This window comes from Mesoplodon mirus (assembly GCF_964341445.2).
Source record: "Mesoplodon mirus genome assembly, chromosome: 2".
Classification (NCBI taxonomy): Eukaryota; Metazoa; Chordata; class Mammalia; order Artiodactyla; family Ziphiidae; genus Mesoplodon; species Mesoplodon mirus.
This window is the reverse complement of record NC_138977.1, coordinates 202,547,993-202,567,611: the sequence shown is the minus strand read 5'-3', so window position 1 is coordinate 202,567,611 and position 19,619 is coordinate 202,547,993.

Genomic DNA, 19,619 nt, shown 5'->3' with positions numbered 1-19,619 from the left:
CTAGGCTTTCCCTTCTCCCATCTCCCACTCCCTGCCTGCTGCAGTTTCTGCTGGTTCTTTCATCCCACCCTAAAGTCTCTTAGATGGAGTAAGATGGGGGCTGGGGGTGGGGGCCCTTATGAGAATGAGTTGCACTGAAGGTAATGAGCCTTAGTCCCTGCAGTAGGAAGCACAGGAGACTAAAGGAAGAACTTCCTAGTGTAGACTGAGGCTGGATCCATGCACCTCCCCCACTGTGACCTGGGAACCAGTCGGTGGGGAAAGGAGCCTGAAAACCCCACAAGGGCAGTGTCTAAGACAGAGTTAGAATGAAGAGTGTACTGATTCCAACCCTGACTTCTCCCTGCTCCCCCCACTGGCACACATACCACCCTTCACTGACTTGTGGGGAACCAGCCAAGCTGGTCCTGCCCAATATGGCAGCCACAAGCCACACGTGGCCCTTGAGCGCTTGAAATGTGGCTAATCCCACTGGAGATGTGCCACAAACGAAAAACGCACACACATTTTTAAAGAATTAGTATTGAAAAAGAATGTAAAATGACTTATTAATACTTTAAAAATATTGGCTACATGTTAAGATGGCATTATTTTAGCTATATTTTAAGTATTTCTTTAAATTTTACTTAAATATCAACTAAAAATTTAATAAAATAGTTAATTTCACCTGTTTCCTTTTATGTTTTTTTAAAATGTAGCCACTAAGAAATTTTAAATTGTGTATGCAGCCCACCCACATTTTATTTCTATTGGACAGTGTTGAACTAAAGCTCCTGGGAAGGAACAGGGTTTGGGATGGGGGCAAATTCCTGGTGTCCCTCCCTGGGATTCACTTCAATAGGGTCCTCTTTTTCCTAGAGGAAGGGGTCCCCTAAGGAACAGCCCTTCTGAGATGGAGCTGGGCAGGAATCTTTTCCTTTTCCTTTTTTCTTTTTCTTTTTCCTTTTCCTTTCCTGAAAGCCAGGCCCCCATATCAGCCATTTGGGCCAGGATTCCCAAGGAAACAGAAGCCCATGTAGTCACAGATTCCCACGTCCACTTCATCCCCTCTCAGTGCCCGTCCTCGACATGCGCACGTATACTTTCTGTCCTCACGTGCTCATTTGTACATTAACACGTTCCCCCACAGGGCACGTATATATCCATCTCCCTCACAGGTGCACACTGCTCACCTGCATAATCTCACATTCACACAGACTGTGCAACATGCCCTCACACTTTCTGCCACGGGACGGCTTCATGTGGATCCACACACCTCAACCACGTAGACACGTGCGTCCTGTTCCACACACACAGCAGGGCTAGGAGGGCAGGCCTGGGCAAAGTTGTCAGCTTGATTCATAGTGTGTGTGTGTGTGTGTGTGTGTGTCCAGGGGAGTGAGAGCTAATAGTGCCTCCCGCCCCTCAGGCTGGGCCCAGAGGACTAATTGCCAGTAATGAGCTGAAAGAAGCTCAGAGCTGGCCTCAGGCACCGGATGAAGATGTTTCCAGAGACCAGCCAGAATCTGTCCTGCTGTTTTGTTGATAGAAAATCCTTCTCCCCCCGCATCCCCTCTCTGTCTCTGTCTCCCCTCCTGTGGCTCCCTCTGGTTCCCACAGCCTCTGAGAAGTCCAGCCATAGCCCATCCCTGACTCTCCCATCAGCTTCTCTGACTCCTCCCGAAGGTCCTGCCCCATCAGAGCGTTTGCCCTCTCTCCTGCCCTCTTCTCTCCTCCCTAATGGGGGCTTTCCAGGGTATCCACTGAGCAGGAGACAGATTTCCAGAGGCTCCAGAGGCCAGATCTAGGGGTAATGGGAAAGGTTGCAAGGAGGCTGACTAACTGAATCTGAGGAAAACCTTTCTGGTAATGAGATCTGCCTAATGATGGGACAGGACCGTGCTGAGCTCCGCATCACTAAAGTATTCAACAGCACCCACTGAGGATGCCGTAGAGAAGACGGCCCCACTGGAAGGGAAGTTGCACAGAATGACTCATGAGGCCTCTTCCTGGAATTATTATTATAATTACTCATATAGTATTAATACAATTATTCACTAGTATTAATTATTATAGCTACCATAGGTCAAACACCTATAAAATGCCAGGTCCTTTACATGTTTAGCTATCTCTGTTCATCCTCACAAATGTCTACCTGCAAAGTAGACATTATTATCCTCATTTTACAGATGAGTAAACTGAGACTCACAGAGGTCAAGGTAGGTGCCAAAGCCACATGGCCAGTCAGTTACAGAGCTGGGATTTGAATCCAGTCTGTCTGACTTTCATGCTCATACAATTTCCACTAAAACTCATTCATTCATTCTCTCAACAAACATTCATTCATCAAATAGAGAGCCTCTGATTTCGCAAGAATGAAAGGGACTGAAAAAAAAAAAGAATGAAAGGGACGGGAATCTTTAAACTTAAAGGAATTTGGGGGGGGTGCAAACCAATGTCTCAGTTTAGAAACAGAAAAAGAAAAATCCTCACAAGAGACTCCCTCCACCATCCCCTAAGTGGCCGTATGTATCTGGTGTGGGCAGGCATATCTCTGTGTATATAAATCCACCCGGGGACACACAAAGAACCTGCAGCCAGAGGGGTCTCGGGGAGAACTGGAGGGCACGATAGCCCAGGGCCATGCTTTGCCAGTCAGAGGGAGGGATCTGGGTCCATAGAAACCCACCCCTCATATTGGCACATCAGTGTACCCCTCATATTGGCACATAGGTGTCATTCAGTGAGGGTTAGGCAGGATTCGAAAGCCCTCTAAGCACACTTCATTCCCCTTTCTCCACACTCACTCTGATATTTGGAGCAGGGGGTAGGCAGAAGGGAGGGAAGGAAGGAGAGAAAAGGAGGGACAGGCGCTAGGGTGGGACAGGGCAGGGGTGGCACCCAGAGATTTGGAAGCTGTTTAGGATGCAAATATGTGTAAAAGCTTTGCATTGCCTCCCCTGAGAAAGGAGCCTAAAATTGAAGTCTAATTATAATGAATGATTGTTAATGAGTTGTCTAAACATAATAGATGGAAAGAATTAAACACCCAGAAGAAACAGGGTTTCATTAACGCACAATAAAGAAACCACAAGTGGGGTGAACAGAGGCCCCCCCCCACCCCTTTGTGGAATACAACCCCTCTTTCCCCTGTGGATGGGCCTGCCAGCTGGGAGCAAGGCCAGGAACCCACAACTGGGAAGCCTGGTGACCCTGAATGTTGAGGGCACATGTCTACAAGGGTGGGGATTGTCTGGGCCCACATCTGCTTGGGTATACATGGGTGCCCACCTTAGGCACGTCTGCAGCCCTATAGGTGTTTAATCAAAGTAAGTGAGTATGTCTCTTCCTGTGAGTGGACTCTGGTGGATGGTGGAATGTGAAATCTCAGAAAGGGGCACCCAGGTCAGGAGCAGCCTCTGGGCTTTGGTGGTCCTGCTGCAGCCAGCCTCCTGCCCCCCACATCTCTTGGCTCCCAGAGAGGGAAAACAGCTGGGAAAGGACACATGCACCCACGTACACATGTGAACAACTCTGAAGGTCAAAAATCAGCCACACCCATTTGAACTCAGAAGGCCAGAAGGAGGAAGGACATCAGAGATCATCTAGTCCAAGCCAGATGACCTCATACAGATGATGTCCCTGAGGCCCCTGAGGCCCAGAGAGGGAAAGTGACAATTCCAAGGTCACACAGCCCAGAGCTAGATCTCCTCATACTAGTCTAGGGTGCTCTAGTTTTTAGAGCAGCCATCTCTCATGAATGTGTGGCTTGGAGCAAGGCCACTCGCACAATAAGATAATGTTCTACATACACACATATCACACACAGGCAACACTGGGACCCAGACTCTTCTGGGTAAGGCATAAATGTTTAGGGGCTCCAAGGAAGGCAACAGGGGCCATGTTTGTGGAGGGAGAGGCTGGGCAATGCCAAGTGGTCCCAGGATGGCACGATGTACAGGAGCACACGTACATATGGGTTATTGGAGGGCAGAGCAGGAGAGCTGGAGAGTGGGCTCTGATTGACAGGTTAATGAGGCGCTTTATACTGGTGGTGTAACTGCAGAGGCAGGCTGTGAGCGGGCACACACACACACCTACACACAAACATACACACCCTGACACACAAGCAACACCCAGCAGGGCAGAAGCCAGGCCGGGCAACCTCCAGAGTGGTCTCCCTGAAATTCAAAGTATGCCCTCTCTGCACCTCCACCCCTGACTTTCCAGGGTTCTTGTGGGTTTGGTGCAGTCCTGCAGTCATGTTGATTTAGTCAAGGTCATGGGTGGATAGGGAGGTGTGGGAACCAACAGGACCTGGGATCCTTGGTTCTCTGTGCTCAGTGTTGAGGTGACCTCACCCACAGAGGGAGCACGGACAAGGCTCAGACTGAGCCCAAACACCCAGGCAGACTCTTTGGTGGGGGTGGCGGTGGGGGTGGGGTGGACTTGGGAGTTAAATTCTAGATGGACATGCAGGTTCTCAGCCTATCCTCCAGACCCACCCCAAACCGGACAACCTACCCTCCCGCTACCTTTGCCCTTCCTTTGACCCCGCCCCCCTTGGAGCCAACACTGATTGGCTGCCATGTAGGCAGTGCCAGCCAACCAGCCCCCGCAGAGCCAAGAAAAGTTAATTTGGAGTTCTGGTCTCTTCCCAGGATGCATTTGGGCGGCCGCCCGTAATGAGATGCATAATTGCGGAGGCCTGCCAACAAAAGCAGGCTGGATTTAATTGAGTCAATGCATGGCCATTAATAATCTGATGGCAGTCCTCCCCCACCCCCACTTCACTCCCACCCGCCATCATCCAATGCTCAGCAGCCCCCACTGAGCTCACTGGGCTCCCATCCGGGCTGGTCTCCTGTTCAGGGGGAAGCAGGGCTGACCACTCCCCAGCCTGCCCCAGAGCTGCCCCATTCCCCAGTGCTGGAGAGGCTGAAGGGAGAACCCACACTCCCCTAAAATATCTCATAATAAACCTGCTCACCCCTTCTGCATACCTTGGTTTGCACCTGCCTCCCACCAATCCCTTTCCCCAATTCAGTCATTACACAAATATATCCTGAACTCCCATCATGTGCCAGGCACTGGGCTTGGACCTGGGAACACAGCAGCCAACGCAGACATAATCAGCCTCCTGGAGCTTAGTGTCACCATTCTTCTGTCCTCTCACACCCTTTACAAGTTCCTGACCCTCATACTTGTCCCCAGATCCCCACACCCATGCTTGACTCCACACACCGGCCCTCATACACATTCCCCACTTGCCTGCCCCCTACACCTGTCCTCACAGCCTTTTCCCATACCTGTTCCTTTTATGTCTTTTTCAGACACCTATCCACAATATACCCTTCCCCATAGACCCCGGCATCTACCCCCCCATACATGTCCCCAAATCTCCTGCCTGTCCTCATACACGATTTCCGTAGAGAACCCTGTCCACACATACCCTCTCCCACACATCTGCTCCTTTCCTCTCACACCAGTAACTCTGTCATGACTGCTTCACTGGTACCCTCTCCCTGCCATTTATCCCGCCCTCCATCTCTCCCTTCATCAGTACACCTACCCTCCCAGACCTACAAACCTCATCCAAACTCTCCAAGCAGTCTCATCTCCTAGAGCTGTTCCTGCATCAGTAAAATGGGGATAATATTAGTAAATGCCTTATGGGGTTGTTAAAATGATTATTTCATGAGATAATCCAGGCAAGGGGCACCCAGAAGCACTCTCCAGTGGTGGTTGTTGACTCTTGCTGGGCGGAGACAATCTGATCAACTCCCCCACAGTGAGCTATGGACTGCTCAAGCTCCCGAGTGACCTCCTAGGATAATCTACTTTTTATAAGATTAGCCTGGAGTGGGCCTGGCCTAACCCCAATAGCTGAAGCGCAAATGGTGGAAATCTAGGCAGTGACCAGCTTTTCATACCTCCCCAGGAAGGTGGGCTTATTGGCATCCTCACTTGTTCCACATACACCTGTTTATCCACAGTTCCCCCAAGGGGAGTGGAAAGACCTAGCATCCCTCAAAGTGGGCATGGGGCTTGTGGGAGGAGGGAACGGGGCGCTGCTGTTCTACCCACTCTCCCCCTTTCAGTAAATCTCTTGTAGGGTGGGAGAGGTCAGTCTGAGGGTGTGGGCGGAGTCTTGGGGGCGCTGGGAGGCAAAGTTCCTTATGAAAGGAGAAGAGGGACCTCCTTCCCATTTATTCCTCAGTTTCCTCTGTAAGGCCAGAGGAGGCAAAAGAAGAAGGGAAAAGAGCCACTACTTGGGGGAGAGGAGGTGGCACAGGGAGAGCTGGATCTAGAGCCCCCTATTCCCACCCCTACCCATTAGTTTCCCTGGTCGGGGCCTGCGTCTGGCTGTGGGTGATTAGCAAAGGAAGATACCTTCTGCCCCCAGCCCCGGTCCTGAACCTCTCCTTTCAAACCAGTCTGTCTGCCCGCCGGCTTCCGGGAGGAGGTGTCTGGGCCGCGCTCTGCTGGGGCCGACTGGCGGGCGCGCGTGCGGGCACGCGACTCCTCGGAGAATCCCCGTCACCGCCGAAATCGCCGAAATTGGCTGCAACTAGTAAAGATGCCAGGAATTTGCACCTTGCTCTGTGACCTAAAGCAAAAATGACATGAACATTGACAAATTTGACAAGGAAATTTGTGCAAAAAACAACTTCTATTTGGCTAGCCAAGCAGCAAATATGCCGGATGATACGCTTTATTAAGCAATCCATTTCTCAGCAATAGCGGCGCCATCTGCAAAGGTTACCGCGCATCAGGCTCGGCACAGAATTTCATCTGCGTCTGCAGTCGGGGCCGCACGCGGACACATTTTTCATGTACATGCGATTCCGGATGCAAATAGAATCCGTGATGAAGGAGGTGACCTTCTGGGCCGAGCCGCGCGCACGCTAAAGTCACGCGCGGGCCCGCGGGGAGCTGGCGGAGCAGGAAAGCTGGAGGCTCGGGGTGGGGTGGGGGGCTGAGGATTGAACGCAGCGGGGGGAGTGGGAGGGGTCAGGGAGCGGGGGTCCGTGGGGAAGTTATCATAGATTGTAGCGCTTTGGGTCTGGAAGGGATTTAGGAGAGCTTCGGCTCAGTCCTCTCACTTTACAGATGTGGAAACTGAGGCCGAGGACGGGAAGGGGCTTGGCCAAGGTCATACAGCACGGGGTGGTAGGCCTGGAGCTGGGCCCCGGTGCCTTGGTTCCCAGTCCAGTGCTGGCACTGAGGGTTCTGGGCATAGTGAGTGAGAGTATGCTTGGGTTCAGTCCGTTTCACCACCGCTAACTGTGTAACCCTGAGCAAATTAATAAAGCTCTCTGTGCCTCAGAGTCCTGTTCTGTACAATGGAGATATGCTCTTATCCACCCCATAGCCTTGTTATGTGGAGGACTGAGTTAATATGCATAAAGTGCTTGGAACAGTGCCTTTCAGGGAGTAAGCTCTATAAAAATGTTTGGTACGTAAATGTGTGTTTCTGCCCTTCCTGGGCTGATGGGAGACGGAGGACAGGCACAGAGGGAAAGCTCCTGTAGAGGCAGAATAGGTGCAAATGGGGAGAAATGGGTGAGCTAGCACTCTTCTCATAATGGGGTCGGGGCAGATACCTCATCCCTCTCAGAGGCAAGTCTACTGCTCGCTTCTCCCATCCCTTCATCCCCTCTTTCTATCACCCCATTTTCCTGGTCTTCCTTCTCCCCATGCAAAGAAATAAAGTACACCTTCATTTCTCACCCACAGTCCTGTTCAGTTATCCATTTCCGCTTGTGGTCCATTGGGACCCCAGGCTCTCTCTGTCTTGTAGGAAATCGTTTCATACTTGTATCTTCAGTTATGCTCATTCCTCTGGGCTTTCTACTGGGTGAGGGGTCACTTAGGGAGGAGCTGTGCTTCTCACTGATAAAGCTGCTCTATTGAAGTCTATCTCTCCCACCACGAGTGACCTCACCCCCATACCCTTGGTAACTTAATGCCTCATCTCTGATTTGAGATAAAGCTCTACCTCCTTCTCTGGTCTACATTTTTCACCCCCATTTGTCCTTTTCCTGAAATCCCCTCCTCTCCCCCAAGCCAGGACTAATGTACGATGGCACCTAGAGAAAACATTGTGATAAGTTTATTCTCTGGTGCCCACCCCCAACACACACACTGGACCCCTGGGGAAGGTTCAAGCACCAGGCCCACCCTTTGGAATAGACAAGGTTTACTGTTTACCAGGCCTGATTCCCCTGTGCTCCTAACACTGTCTCCCCACCACCACTATGCAGTTTCTGAACACACTGCAGTCTCTCCCCAAGGCCCATGACTATGGGAGAGGTTTGGAGCATGACAGACACAGCCTCAAAGCTAGGCTTCCCAACCTAGCTACACTGTGAGCTTGAGTTAGGCACTTAACCTCTGGAACCTCAATTTTCTCATCTGTAAAATGGGGTATATTAATAGTAATAACCTTCTTAGGTTGTTGGATGGGTTCTTTGAAATAAAACATTTAAAATCAATCACTAAGTAATAAATGACTTTCTTTCCTCCTCTATTTCCCTTTGGGTCCCCCCACTCTGAGGGGCTTCTCAATCTCTCCCTTTCCACTCCATCCCCCATTTGGGGGTATGTTTCTTCCAAAGGGCCAAGTATTCAACTGGAAGAAAATCCAGTCCTGCCCGAAGTCCTCACATGGGGCTCTGAACCCGGATTACCGGGCAGAAGTCAAAAGCTGTGATGTTTGTTGGTTTGTTTAACCTTTAGAGGACCTACGACGTCCTCAGCTCAGTTCCCTGAGGGCTTTCTGAAGCGGCTCTCATTTACCCCTGCCTCCTAAGTAGCTGCGGGTACAGGTTAGCCCGATGAGGTGGTGGTTTTAGAGCGCCCTGCGTCCCTCCACGTACCCCCAAACCTGGCAGCCAAGAACTTGCCTTGTTAACAGATGGTGGGGCAGGGAACCATCCTAAACATTCGCAAGGCCGGAGAGGCCCTATCCAGGGCCTTGACTCCCCTCCCCTCGTCAACTCCTCTTCCCTTCCTCCAGACCCCTCCCCCCCAACTCCCAGTCTTGGGGGCCCGTCCAGCTCCGGAGGGTCCATGACTGCCCGATTCAGGGGTTCTGAGGGTCGGAGGTCGGCGAGCCCACCTTGCAAGGTTGGTGCAGAAGGAGGTGCCCCGTGGTGCAAAACGATCCCGCAGCAACGGGAAGTTTCTGGCCCAGTCTAGAGGCCGAAGGGGCGGGGCCTGGGGTGAGGGGCGGAGCCATTCCCAGCTCTGCCCGCCCCTCCCTCCACAGCTCCGCCCCGGCCTTCCCGGCCCTCGCAGGCCGGCCCGCCCCTTCCCCGGCCCCGGCACGCTACAGTAATCCAGAATGTGTATTTCTGCAGATGATTAAATCAATACAATCCTGACAGGACTTGTTGGAACATGCTTCTTTATTTTGCGCAATTCCTTCCCCGCGTCGGCGGCATTTATCACCCGCTCAGCTGTCAGAGCCGAGATTGTGCGGGGCGAGGGCGGGGTAGGGTGGGGGAGGGTCGCGCTGCGGGGCCCGGCCCTTACGCTTGCGGAGCAGACCCGCGGCCGCCCTGCACTAACACAGACAAATAAGTTTAGGGGTCGGACTACGCCCCCACCCACACACTGCCAGCGCCCGGCTTCTTCTGGTTGGGTCAGTGGGGGCGGGGAACAGGGAGATTTGGGTTAAGGCCAGGAGGCAGGAGAGGCCCCCCGAAATGGGGACCGAGGGCCTCAGGCCGCACACACACTCCCCTTTACACACTGAGCCCCTACTCGAGGTCACGGCCCCAACGGACGGTGCTCCCGCGAATCCTCTCACCCTCCTCTGACCCTGGTCCTGGCAGCTGGGGACCCTCGGTGGTGGAATGGGGGAGGGTGGGAATCAGGATCCTTGGCCCTACCTCAGGCCCGGGGAGGCGGGGAGAGAAGGCTGGGCAGGAGGGAAAGGAGGAGGAAGAAGAGGATGATGAAAAGGAGGGAGAGGAGAAGGGGAGGGAAGAGGAAGGTTGGAGGGTGAGGAAGAGGAGCAGGGGAGGAGGGTGAAGGGAGGAAGACGTGGAGGAGGAGGACTGGGAGGAAGGCTTGGAGGCGGCAGCGGCCGGTGACAGGTGCCTCGGCGGTGGCGGCCCTCGGCAGACGTGATTGCCGCAGTGGCTGCGCGCCGGAGCGTGACTTTACAACTAATCCTGTTTGTAAGTTATTATTTATCTTCAGGAAAGTTTGTCAAACTTGGGCTTTGATTTTTCGCCCTGATTTCCCTCTTGTGGCGCGCTCTCGCACGCGCTCCCATATAATTTATGACTGCCTCTGGTCCTGATGACAGATTATTAAAAGTAGAATTAGTTTTTCGCGCAGAATTTTTCCACTGGGAATTGGGAAGGCAGCGCTCTCCGCGGAAGGTCTCCGGCGAGGTCTCCATTACTAATAGAAGTTTTTTGATGGGGTGAGGAGACTAATGATTTGAATTTACTGTGGCAGCAGTCACGTGGGCGGGAAGGCATCAGCCGAAGAGACAAGAGGTTAACTTTCTCCCTGTGGAGAGGTTTATTGGATTGTTTAGCAGCAGAAGGATAATGTTTTTGTCATAGACTGCTGGTGCCGCGCTGCAGTGCGGTGGCCGCCAGCGCCGGGAGAGGGGAGAGAGGGGGAGAGGGGGAGCCGGGGAGACCGCGAGAGGCGGACGGGCCGACGGACAAACCCGGGAGAGCGAGGGAATTAGAAAGGGACACGCAGAGACACGGAGAAGCAGGGCGAGGCAGGGAAGGACTCGAGAGAGAAGGAGACGCAGACTGACAGACAGAAAGACGAGAGCCCCAAGAAATACGACAGAGGGAAGGAGAGGCGGGATGGAGAGCGAGATCAGGGGCAGAAACACAGCGAGACAAGAAGGAAAGAGGGGCGGAGGGGCGCTGCCAGCTCCCGGGGCTGAGAGGGGAGACCCAGGGGAAGGACGGGGTCCCAGGGGGCGTGTGATCCGGCCGCCCAGCCCTGTGGGGGTGCTGGGGTGGGGGATGATGGTGACCCGGGGCCAGGCTACCCTGCCCGGCGAATCTGTTTGGGTATCTGGAGACGCAGGCCGCGAGGGCGCCCGCAGCCGGGCGGGGGTGGCCCTGGTGGGCCCCGGGGGAAGGGGCGGAGAGGGGGTGGGAGCGCGCGCGGCGGCGGCGGCGGCGCGTTCACCTGGCCGTGCGCTCGGAACTTGTACTCCCAGCATGCCTCGACAACATGGGAACCGGAGGGGAGTCGCTGCGCAGCTGAGAGCCTCGGCTTAATCTTATGCACCATTAAGCACTCAGCAGCAAGCCCGTCCTGTTCATATACATCATCCACGCTTAATAAACATAATGATGACATAAGATGTAATTCTAGATGAATTTTCATTTTATAGGGAAATGGAGAATTCCTGTAGAAGGGAAAAAAAGTAAATTATCTGGGAAGTGCAAAATAAATGATGTTGCTCCCAGAGATGAATAGAGGTGTTAGAGGGAGAGAGGGAGAGAAGGAGGAAGGAGGGAGGGGAGGGAGAGAGCGGGGGGGGAGAGAGAGAGAGAGAGAGAGAGAGCAGAGACAGAGAGAGAGACTCCTACGGAGAGAGGCAGAGACCTGGACTAAGAAAGCCATGGGGGTGGGGCGGGCTGTTGGACGTGGGGGAGGAACCCGAAGGGATGAAGGCGGCTGAGGTCCGGGTGGGAGCTGTGGGAGGTCGGGGCCGGTGTTGGATGGAGGGGCCGAGGCTGGGGGCGGCAGCGGCCCGGGCCGTGGCGAGGTTGACGGTGACGGACGGGGCCTGGCCGGGCGGCTCATTCATCAAGAGAAGGATCAGGGGCCCGGGGAGTCACTTACGGGCGGAAATTGAATTCTGATGAAAGCGCGGAGAGGCGAGGGCGGGGGAGCGAGGACCAAGCTCGGGTCCCGAGTTCCCAGACTTGCCAAGGGGAGGGGGAAGGGCCCACAGAGACCTTCCAGATTGAGGTCCACGCCTCCTTCCTGTCTGGAACCCACCAGACCCCCCAGCCCGTACCCCAGGCATCTGGCAGGGATGTCGGCTCTGCCTGGGAAGGTCTGCAGCCTGAGGGTGTACCTAGAAATGTAGCTGGAGCTCTCTTCCTGAAGATTTTGACCATAAGATGCCCCGACAGGCCAGGGGATGGCTGTGGTGATGGGGGAAGAGGTGGGAGGGTAGCGGGTTCCGTGAGAGAATTAGAGGGAAAGGGGGGCCAGAGGGTTAGTGGAGATTTGGTGGTGGCTCTTTGATGAGAACCAGGGAGGGGAGGGACGGGTTAAATGGGGGGGGGCAGTTACAGAAAGATCAGGAGTGGCTTATGGGGGAAATCAGTGAGAGGGTCTTAGGGCCAAGGGGATACAGTTGAGGGTCTGGTGATGGGCTTGGGGAATCTCTGGTGGGAGGAATGGTGTAGCTAATATAGAAGGCAGGCCCAGGACAGGAGAAGTGGGACTGTCAGCACATTAACGGCAGAGTCTTCCTCTATTAAGAGGGAAGGACCCCACTAATGAAAGTAGCAGCCTGGATAACACTGACAGGGTTCCCACGAGGCAGGATGCGACCTCCCCCCGCCCCCGCCCCCCACCAGCCAGGGGAGCATGGAGGAGAGTCAGTTCCATCCAGAGTCTCCCCAGTGGGGTGGGGACCTCTCAGGTGGCAGAAAGCCCCTAGCCTCTCCTGCCAAGGGCATGGAGTGGACATTTCCTGCTGCCACAGAGAAAGAAACAGGATAAAGAAGGGGGCCCTGGAGAACTGGGGCTTGGGCTTAAATCTGCTGGACTGGAATAGGGAGAAGAGCTCCAGACATGAGGTTTACCCCTTGAAACATGTTCCTAAACCCACCCTAATTCTCCACACCTCCTCTGCAGTCAACTGTTAGCTTCTCCACAAAGCCTTTGCGAGGCGCTTCCTACCCTCACTCAGGGGTGTTCAAATCCTGGCACCCAAAGAGACTGGAGCCCAACAGGTCTGATCCCCAGCAGGCAAGGAGAAGGGACAAGAGCTTCATATCACAGAAGGAGAGAAACCATGCTCCAGGAATCACTGGTGCTACGGATGGCAGGCACAGTGAGGACGAGCATGAAAGTCTTCTCAGAGAAAGTGGCATCAAACCTGCTCTTAAGGATCCTTAGGGCTCCACCAGGCAGAAATTGGAATGGGGGTGAGGCTAATGGTGGCATTTGAAGTAGAAAGAAGAGAAGTGCGGAAAAGGGGAAACTGGAGGACGTTGGGGAAACATCTAGTTTCCCTGTTTGCTTATATGGGGCTTAGGAGGTGTATTGAGGGGGTGGGGGAGCATGCCTGGGAGGCAAGTCTAGAAGAGCAGGTAGAAGGGGAAGGGAGTGTCCTATCGTGAAGGGCTTGTTTGCCTGATAACAAAAGGAATATGGCTTTTTCTTTGGGCAGTAGGGAGCCATTGATAGTTTCTGAGCTGTAGAAGCAGAAGTCAGAGCTGTGCTTTGGAACTGATTACATGGATAAGAGAATGGATAAGGGTAAAAGAGAAGGTGGGGAGGCCATGACCAGGATGCAACTTGGCCCCTGTGCCTCGATGTCTCACCTCCCCAAGGACATCAAAGAGGTGTGAGAAAAGCAGCCCTCTGCAAGGAGAGCCCCTCACTCTTAATTGACTGATTCCTCTCTCACCCCTCCTGAATTCCTTTCCTTCAGGATTTCACCTCTGAATGATTTTCTCTACCAGACCTTCAGCAAACAACCCGAGCCTCTTCCAGCTATTCCACCAGTGTCCTGCAGCGAGCGACGTGTTGAGCAGAGGGTGGTGGTCTTAAGGTCTGTGCGTAAGAGCATGGTGGTATCACGGTAGTTACTTGACCGACTGGTTCTGTCCCATCCAGGCTACAGGTGAGCTGGAAGACAGTGGGCAGCAGAAGATGATTAGATTGTGAGGGTGTTATATCCACAAAGACCAAAGACACACAGCCTCACACCGGGACATGATGCCACTCAGTCTTTTGCCTCCAGAGTCCAGGCTTTCAGAATTCTAAAGCTTCAAGAGTCCTTAGTGGGGATCCCGGATCCCAGGGGTCACTGGGAGGCCTTGGCGGATGGGACCATCATTTCCTGCCCTCGCCTCAACCCTGCTTCACCCCATGCCCAACTCTTCCAGCTAATCCAAGTGAGGGTAATCTGCAATTCTGTTTTAGGCTGCCCACCAAAGTGACCCTCACGCAGGTGCCATTTGGTACTAGGAGGGGGTGGAGCCTTGAGGGGTCTCCTGCCAGCTTACTCAGGAATACCTTTGTTCAAGCCCCATATGGGGAGCTGGAGCTGAAGCTGGAAGGTCAGTCCTGTCGCTGGTCTTCACAGAGCCAGAGGGCGCTGATGGGTATGGAGCAGAAGGAGGTGATTCCTTTGATCCTGAGGCCCCAGTGCAATCAGATGTTGGGTGGGTGAGGGGTTAACAACGTACCTCTCAGAAAGCAGTAGGTCCTAGCAATAGAGCTAAGTACACCACTGTGGACAATGGAGAAACTACACAAATACCCACAATCTCCCCCCTCCTCTCTCTCTTTATCCATATTGTCTATGTAACCGTTCATCTTAGACACACACAATATACCCACGTTCACAAATATAGACACGTTCACAAATCCACATACATATACAGGCAGGGATGCATATCTAAACACACACATGCCCATTTGTGTGTATGTTGTTACACTGTGTGTTTGTGTGAATCATTGTGTTTCAGTTGTTACAGTGTATGACTGTATGTCACAATTTCACAATACACACGACTGGGTATATAAGTCATATATTTACATATGCATGAACAAATGCATCATGCCCAGTTCCCATACCCTAGGGATTCATTTAAAGAAGGGGGGAGGCAAAGGGGAGCAAGAACCTGATGGGGGCAAGTGGGGGTGGGGAACATGGTGGGGGCAGCACTTGAAATTGCAAGAACTACAGGGAAGCAATGAGCTGAAAAACCCAGGCCTGGCTCCTCCGGCCCCCCACCTCTCCACAGGCCCTCCCAGAAGGGCTCAATGCTGCCGTCCCCTCACCTCCCTTGGAGCCCGAGTTTTAATTTGGGCGGTGTAATTTTGGTGCGAACGGTTGGGCGCCTTTCGTTGGGAAATTGGGAGGAATGCAAACAAGATTTCACTTCATTAAACAGGGGCAAACAGTAGAGAAATTGCACTTACTTATGGAAATGACTTTTAAACATGCACAGCATTTACTGGCACTGCCCGAGCTGAAATTCTGCGAGGATTATACATGTGAATAATTCACCGTGGGCCAATTAGAGCTCACTCTGACCCTAACCCCCACCAGCCCCCATCCCACCCCATCTAGATTATGGTGCATCCTCCTCCTTCCTCCAGCTCTCCCTCTTTCCCTCTCATTCCTAGTGTTTCCCTTTTGAACCCCTGCTGAGAAAGCAGTTGTCACACACATTTTAAGAGACACCTCAAACATGGTGACACACAGGTATTGAAATACCTTGAACATGTTCAGATACACAAAGACACAAATGTGCAAACCCACAGGGTGAAACACTCTGATGCCTCAGCATGGCGACGCACATACATTTTGACAACTCAAACACGTTAATATAGTCAACAGTTGTGACAAACAGGCTTTGTAACACCTTAATATGGCAATACAAATCGTGACAATGTAAACATGATATTCACAGACACCTATTGTAACACTGTAACATAAATACTGATGCATAATTCATACATGGTGACATACAACCATACACTGTGAAAACTGAAACACAATGATTCACACAGACACACATTGTAACAACATAAACATTTGATAACACATGCTCAAACATGATGGCATAGAGATTGTGCCAACTCAAACAGACAGATACACACCATGTTGTTAAAATGCAAATACATTGTCACATAAAGATAACCCATGACAACTCAAACTTGGAGTCATACACAGAGACACACTGTGAACATTCAAACCTGGTGAGACCCTCACAACCTGGGACAGTTAAAAGAAAGGCAACACAATTACACACACCGTATCAACTCAAAACTGATTGCATGCAATGATACAGGGGATACGATGATACCCCTGATAATCCAAACACATACAATACAAATACAGTGGTATAGTCGTGGTGACAATTTAAATATAACAACTGATACTTAGCCTGCTGAAACATGCTTGCTCGCAAGAATACACACTGACAACACACTGGGCCATTCAAACACAGTGAGATAGATTTAGGCACGGATTATATCAATTTAGACATCATGATGGCTCGGGTGTGATGGCACACACATTTTGACAACTCAAACATGGTAACACACAGAATACATTGTAAGAATTCCAACATGGTGATATTAAGTATTCATTTATTCACCTGTATGAAATAGAGCATAGGGACACACAGAATGTCACATTCCCAGAATACCACACACATGAAGGCAATGTTGAAATAAAATATCTGGTGCATTGATACAGAAATGATAAACTGAAACAGCAAACACAAACATACCCTAACCCATGGACATACAAATGAGCCAATGACACATGAATGACAAGGAGAAGCACTTTGAGCCATAAGGATACTCATAATAGATACATAGTAGCATTTATGCACAAGTACACTGCCACTGCCACAGCCTCTTTGAAAGATACACCATGACTCCTGACCCGCCCCCCAGACCCACTAAACTCCTGGTCACTATCCAATTAACAGTACAGAGGAACAGACCTCTGGACTCCAAGTATGAGGGGAAGGCTGAAAAAGAGTGTAAACCCAAGACAGGACTTACATGGGAAAGGAAAATTATGAGGGTGCTTTTCCCATACTCTTCGAAAGCACCCTTGAGGATTCATAGTGACAGCTCAGGGGAGGGACACCATATTGTCCTACTCACAGAGCCAGGGCCCTGGGCCAGTCTGTGGTGGCCTTAGTGGTAGGTGCGGGCTGTGGAGGAAGTGAGGGTTTGCAGGGAGCTGGTCCACACCTGGCAATGTAACCTCCTGAGATGTCTCTCCATGGTCCTAACCAGCATCCAGAGTTTGGGGAACAGTTTCATGGCCTGGGTGGTTTTTCCCCCTCAGGTTGGCCCATCTTTTCACGCTGCAGAATTACGTCTATTCAGAGTACCATGATCCTTGTCCTACTCCAGACAACATTGAGGGCAGGGCCAAATAAACATCCGCCAGAGTCTGACCAGTAAAGAGGGGCACTGTTTCTGCTAGGAGCTTCCTGGATCACTGAGTTTGCTTCAAGAGTCACTGAGAGCGTGTCAGCATCAGGGAATGTAACTTGTGTGTTCAGGTGTCAGTGTTAGTATGTGTTTGGCTTTGAGCGTAGCATGTGTTGGGATGTGTATACTACTAGGAATCAATATCCCTTGAGCCCAGGTGTGTCCAGGTGACATTTTAAATGTTCTTGTATTGGAGTGCAAACCTGAGTGTTTGGTTTTTTTTTTTAATTTTATTGGAGTATAGTTGATTTACAATGTTGAGTTACTTTCTGCTGTACAGCGAAGTGAATCAGTTATCCATATACATATATCCACTCTTTTTTAGATTCTTTTCCCTTATAGGTCCTTGCAGAGTATTGAGTAGAGTTCCCTGTGCTATACAGCAGGTCCTTATTCGTTATCTATTTTATATATAGCGGTGCATATATGTCAATCCCAATCTCCCAGTTTATCCCTCCCCCACTTCCCCCCCGAGTGTTTGTATTTATGTAGCCTTTAGGCAGTTCCCTGGGAATGACTGGGTCCATGTTTAACTGTCACTGGTATGTTTATATTGTTTTCACAGTGTGTGTGTGACTCTGTCGCCTCTGATATCAATGCACGTGTCGATATGAGCGTATCGTCATCATGCTAGCGTTGTCACAATATGCGCCTGGGATTGATCAGGTCAGCAGGTTCTTATCGTCACATGGTGAATGGTGAAATTTCTTCTGCCAGGTCCTCAAGGCCATTAAAAACAAAACAGGTGTCATAACAGGTCACCTTGCCACGGGGGCTGGGGTCCTGTCAGAGGACCACGCTGTATCAGGAGTCTTGGTCCCAAAAGTAGTTAGCACCTTTGGGTCCCTCCCATTTCACATAAGGACACATTGAGGACATGTGACCAGCAAGGTCATGCTGAGTGTGGGCAGGGGAGAAGGACTCAAATCCGGAGCCGGAGAGGGGCACAAGGAGAAGGTGGAGGTACTCGACCAGAACAAACATCCCACCCACGATGGCAAGCACCTGGGCTGCAGCTGCTCCGCTGCCCTCCACCACTCTGCTTTCCCCTCTCCCAGTCCCAAGTCCCAGCCCACCCCCATCCTCCCCTCCCCTCAGTCCCAGTCCTAGCCTCCCTCTCCCTGACCCTCCCCACTTTCTCCCTTGCTCTCTCTCTCCAACGGGCACATGTCAGAGAACATTATGTGCACCGCGGATTTGCATAATTCAAGAAGCATCAAATTAAATTTGCATAATTCCTTTGATTACACTTGTTATTAAATGTAAGTGACATTGATTTACAAAATGGCCCAATATAAGGTTAATAGCAAATGTCACCTTCCAACAGGGTGAGAGAGTGTGTGTGTGTGTGTGTGTGTGTGTGTGTGTGTGTGTGGCAGGGGCAGGGGGATGGCGTGAGGACAGACCTGAATCCTAGCATCTCTTTTCTGCCAAGCTCAGCCCCTCTCTGCCCCGCAGCTGCCCTAGGCCCCCAGTCTCCCCTCCCCAGGTTCTGAGTCCCAGCATAAGGGGAACAACTGGCCACATAGTCCCCCTTTTCTTTCCCTTTCTTCCAGGACTGGATCCAGTGAAGTCAGGTTGAGGGGCAGATGCTGTAAGTCGAAGGAGAGAGTGTCAAAGTTGTAGGTTTAATGGTTAAGGTGGTTAGGGACCAGAAGCTGTGAAGTGTGAGGGTGCTTTGGAATTTGCCTCCAAAGACACAGGGTGAGTCCCTAGATGGATGTGGGGTGGCTTCTGGTCTGAGTGGGATGGGGAGACTCAGCAGAGGTTGGGGGCAGAACATGAATGGACTACATTCTCAAAGCTCCAGGCACAGGGCACCCCTGGGCAACGAGGAGACCCAGGTTCAAGACCATGAGGACCCAGGAGCCCAGCAGGGAGGGTCCTAGTGAGCAAAGACTGGAGATGGCGTCAGGGATCCATAGCTTGGTGCCTGAGTCACCATGACATGCCTTTGAGGCTCAGAGAGAAGGGGAGGGATGGAAACTTCATTCAGCCCCTCCTCAGCAAGAGACAGCTGACCGGCTTCTTCCTGTAACATCAGAAGTGGGTTTAGGATCCAGAGCAGGACAGGGAGAGAGCCTCCCTTGACAACTGTGAAGGGCAAGGACACAAAGTACACACAGCAGGATTCAGACACCTCCCACACATACACACATCTATATATGCACACCCACACATGCAGACATTGAGGTTCCCCCAGGGATACATGTGTGGGTACACGCACAGTAGTGGGCATATGCAGCTACATATGAACGTGAAGGGCCAGAAGGCCCAAATATGTTTGTGGACTGTGTTACACATTCAGATACATGGATGGCCGGCCACCGAAGCACATGAAAATGGAAACTCACAAAGACACAAAACCATACATATGCACATTCAAACACACGACAATGAGAACAGGGACACCAAGCTCTCCCACTTCA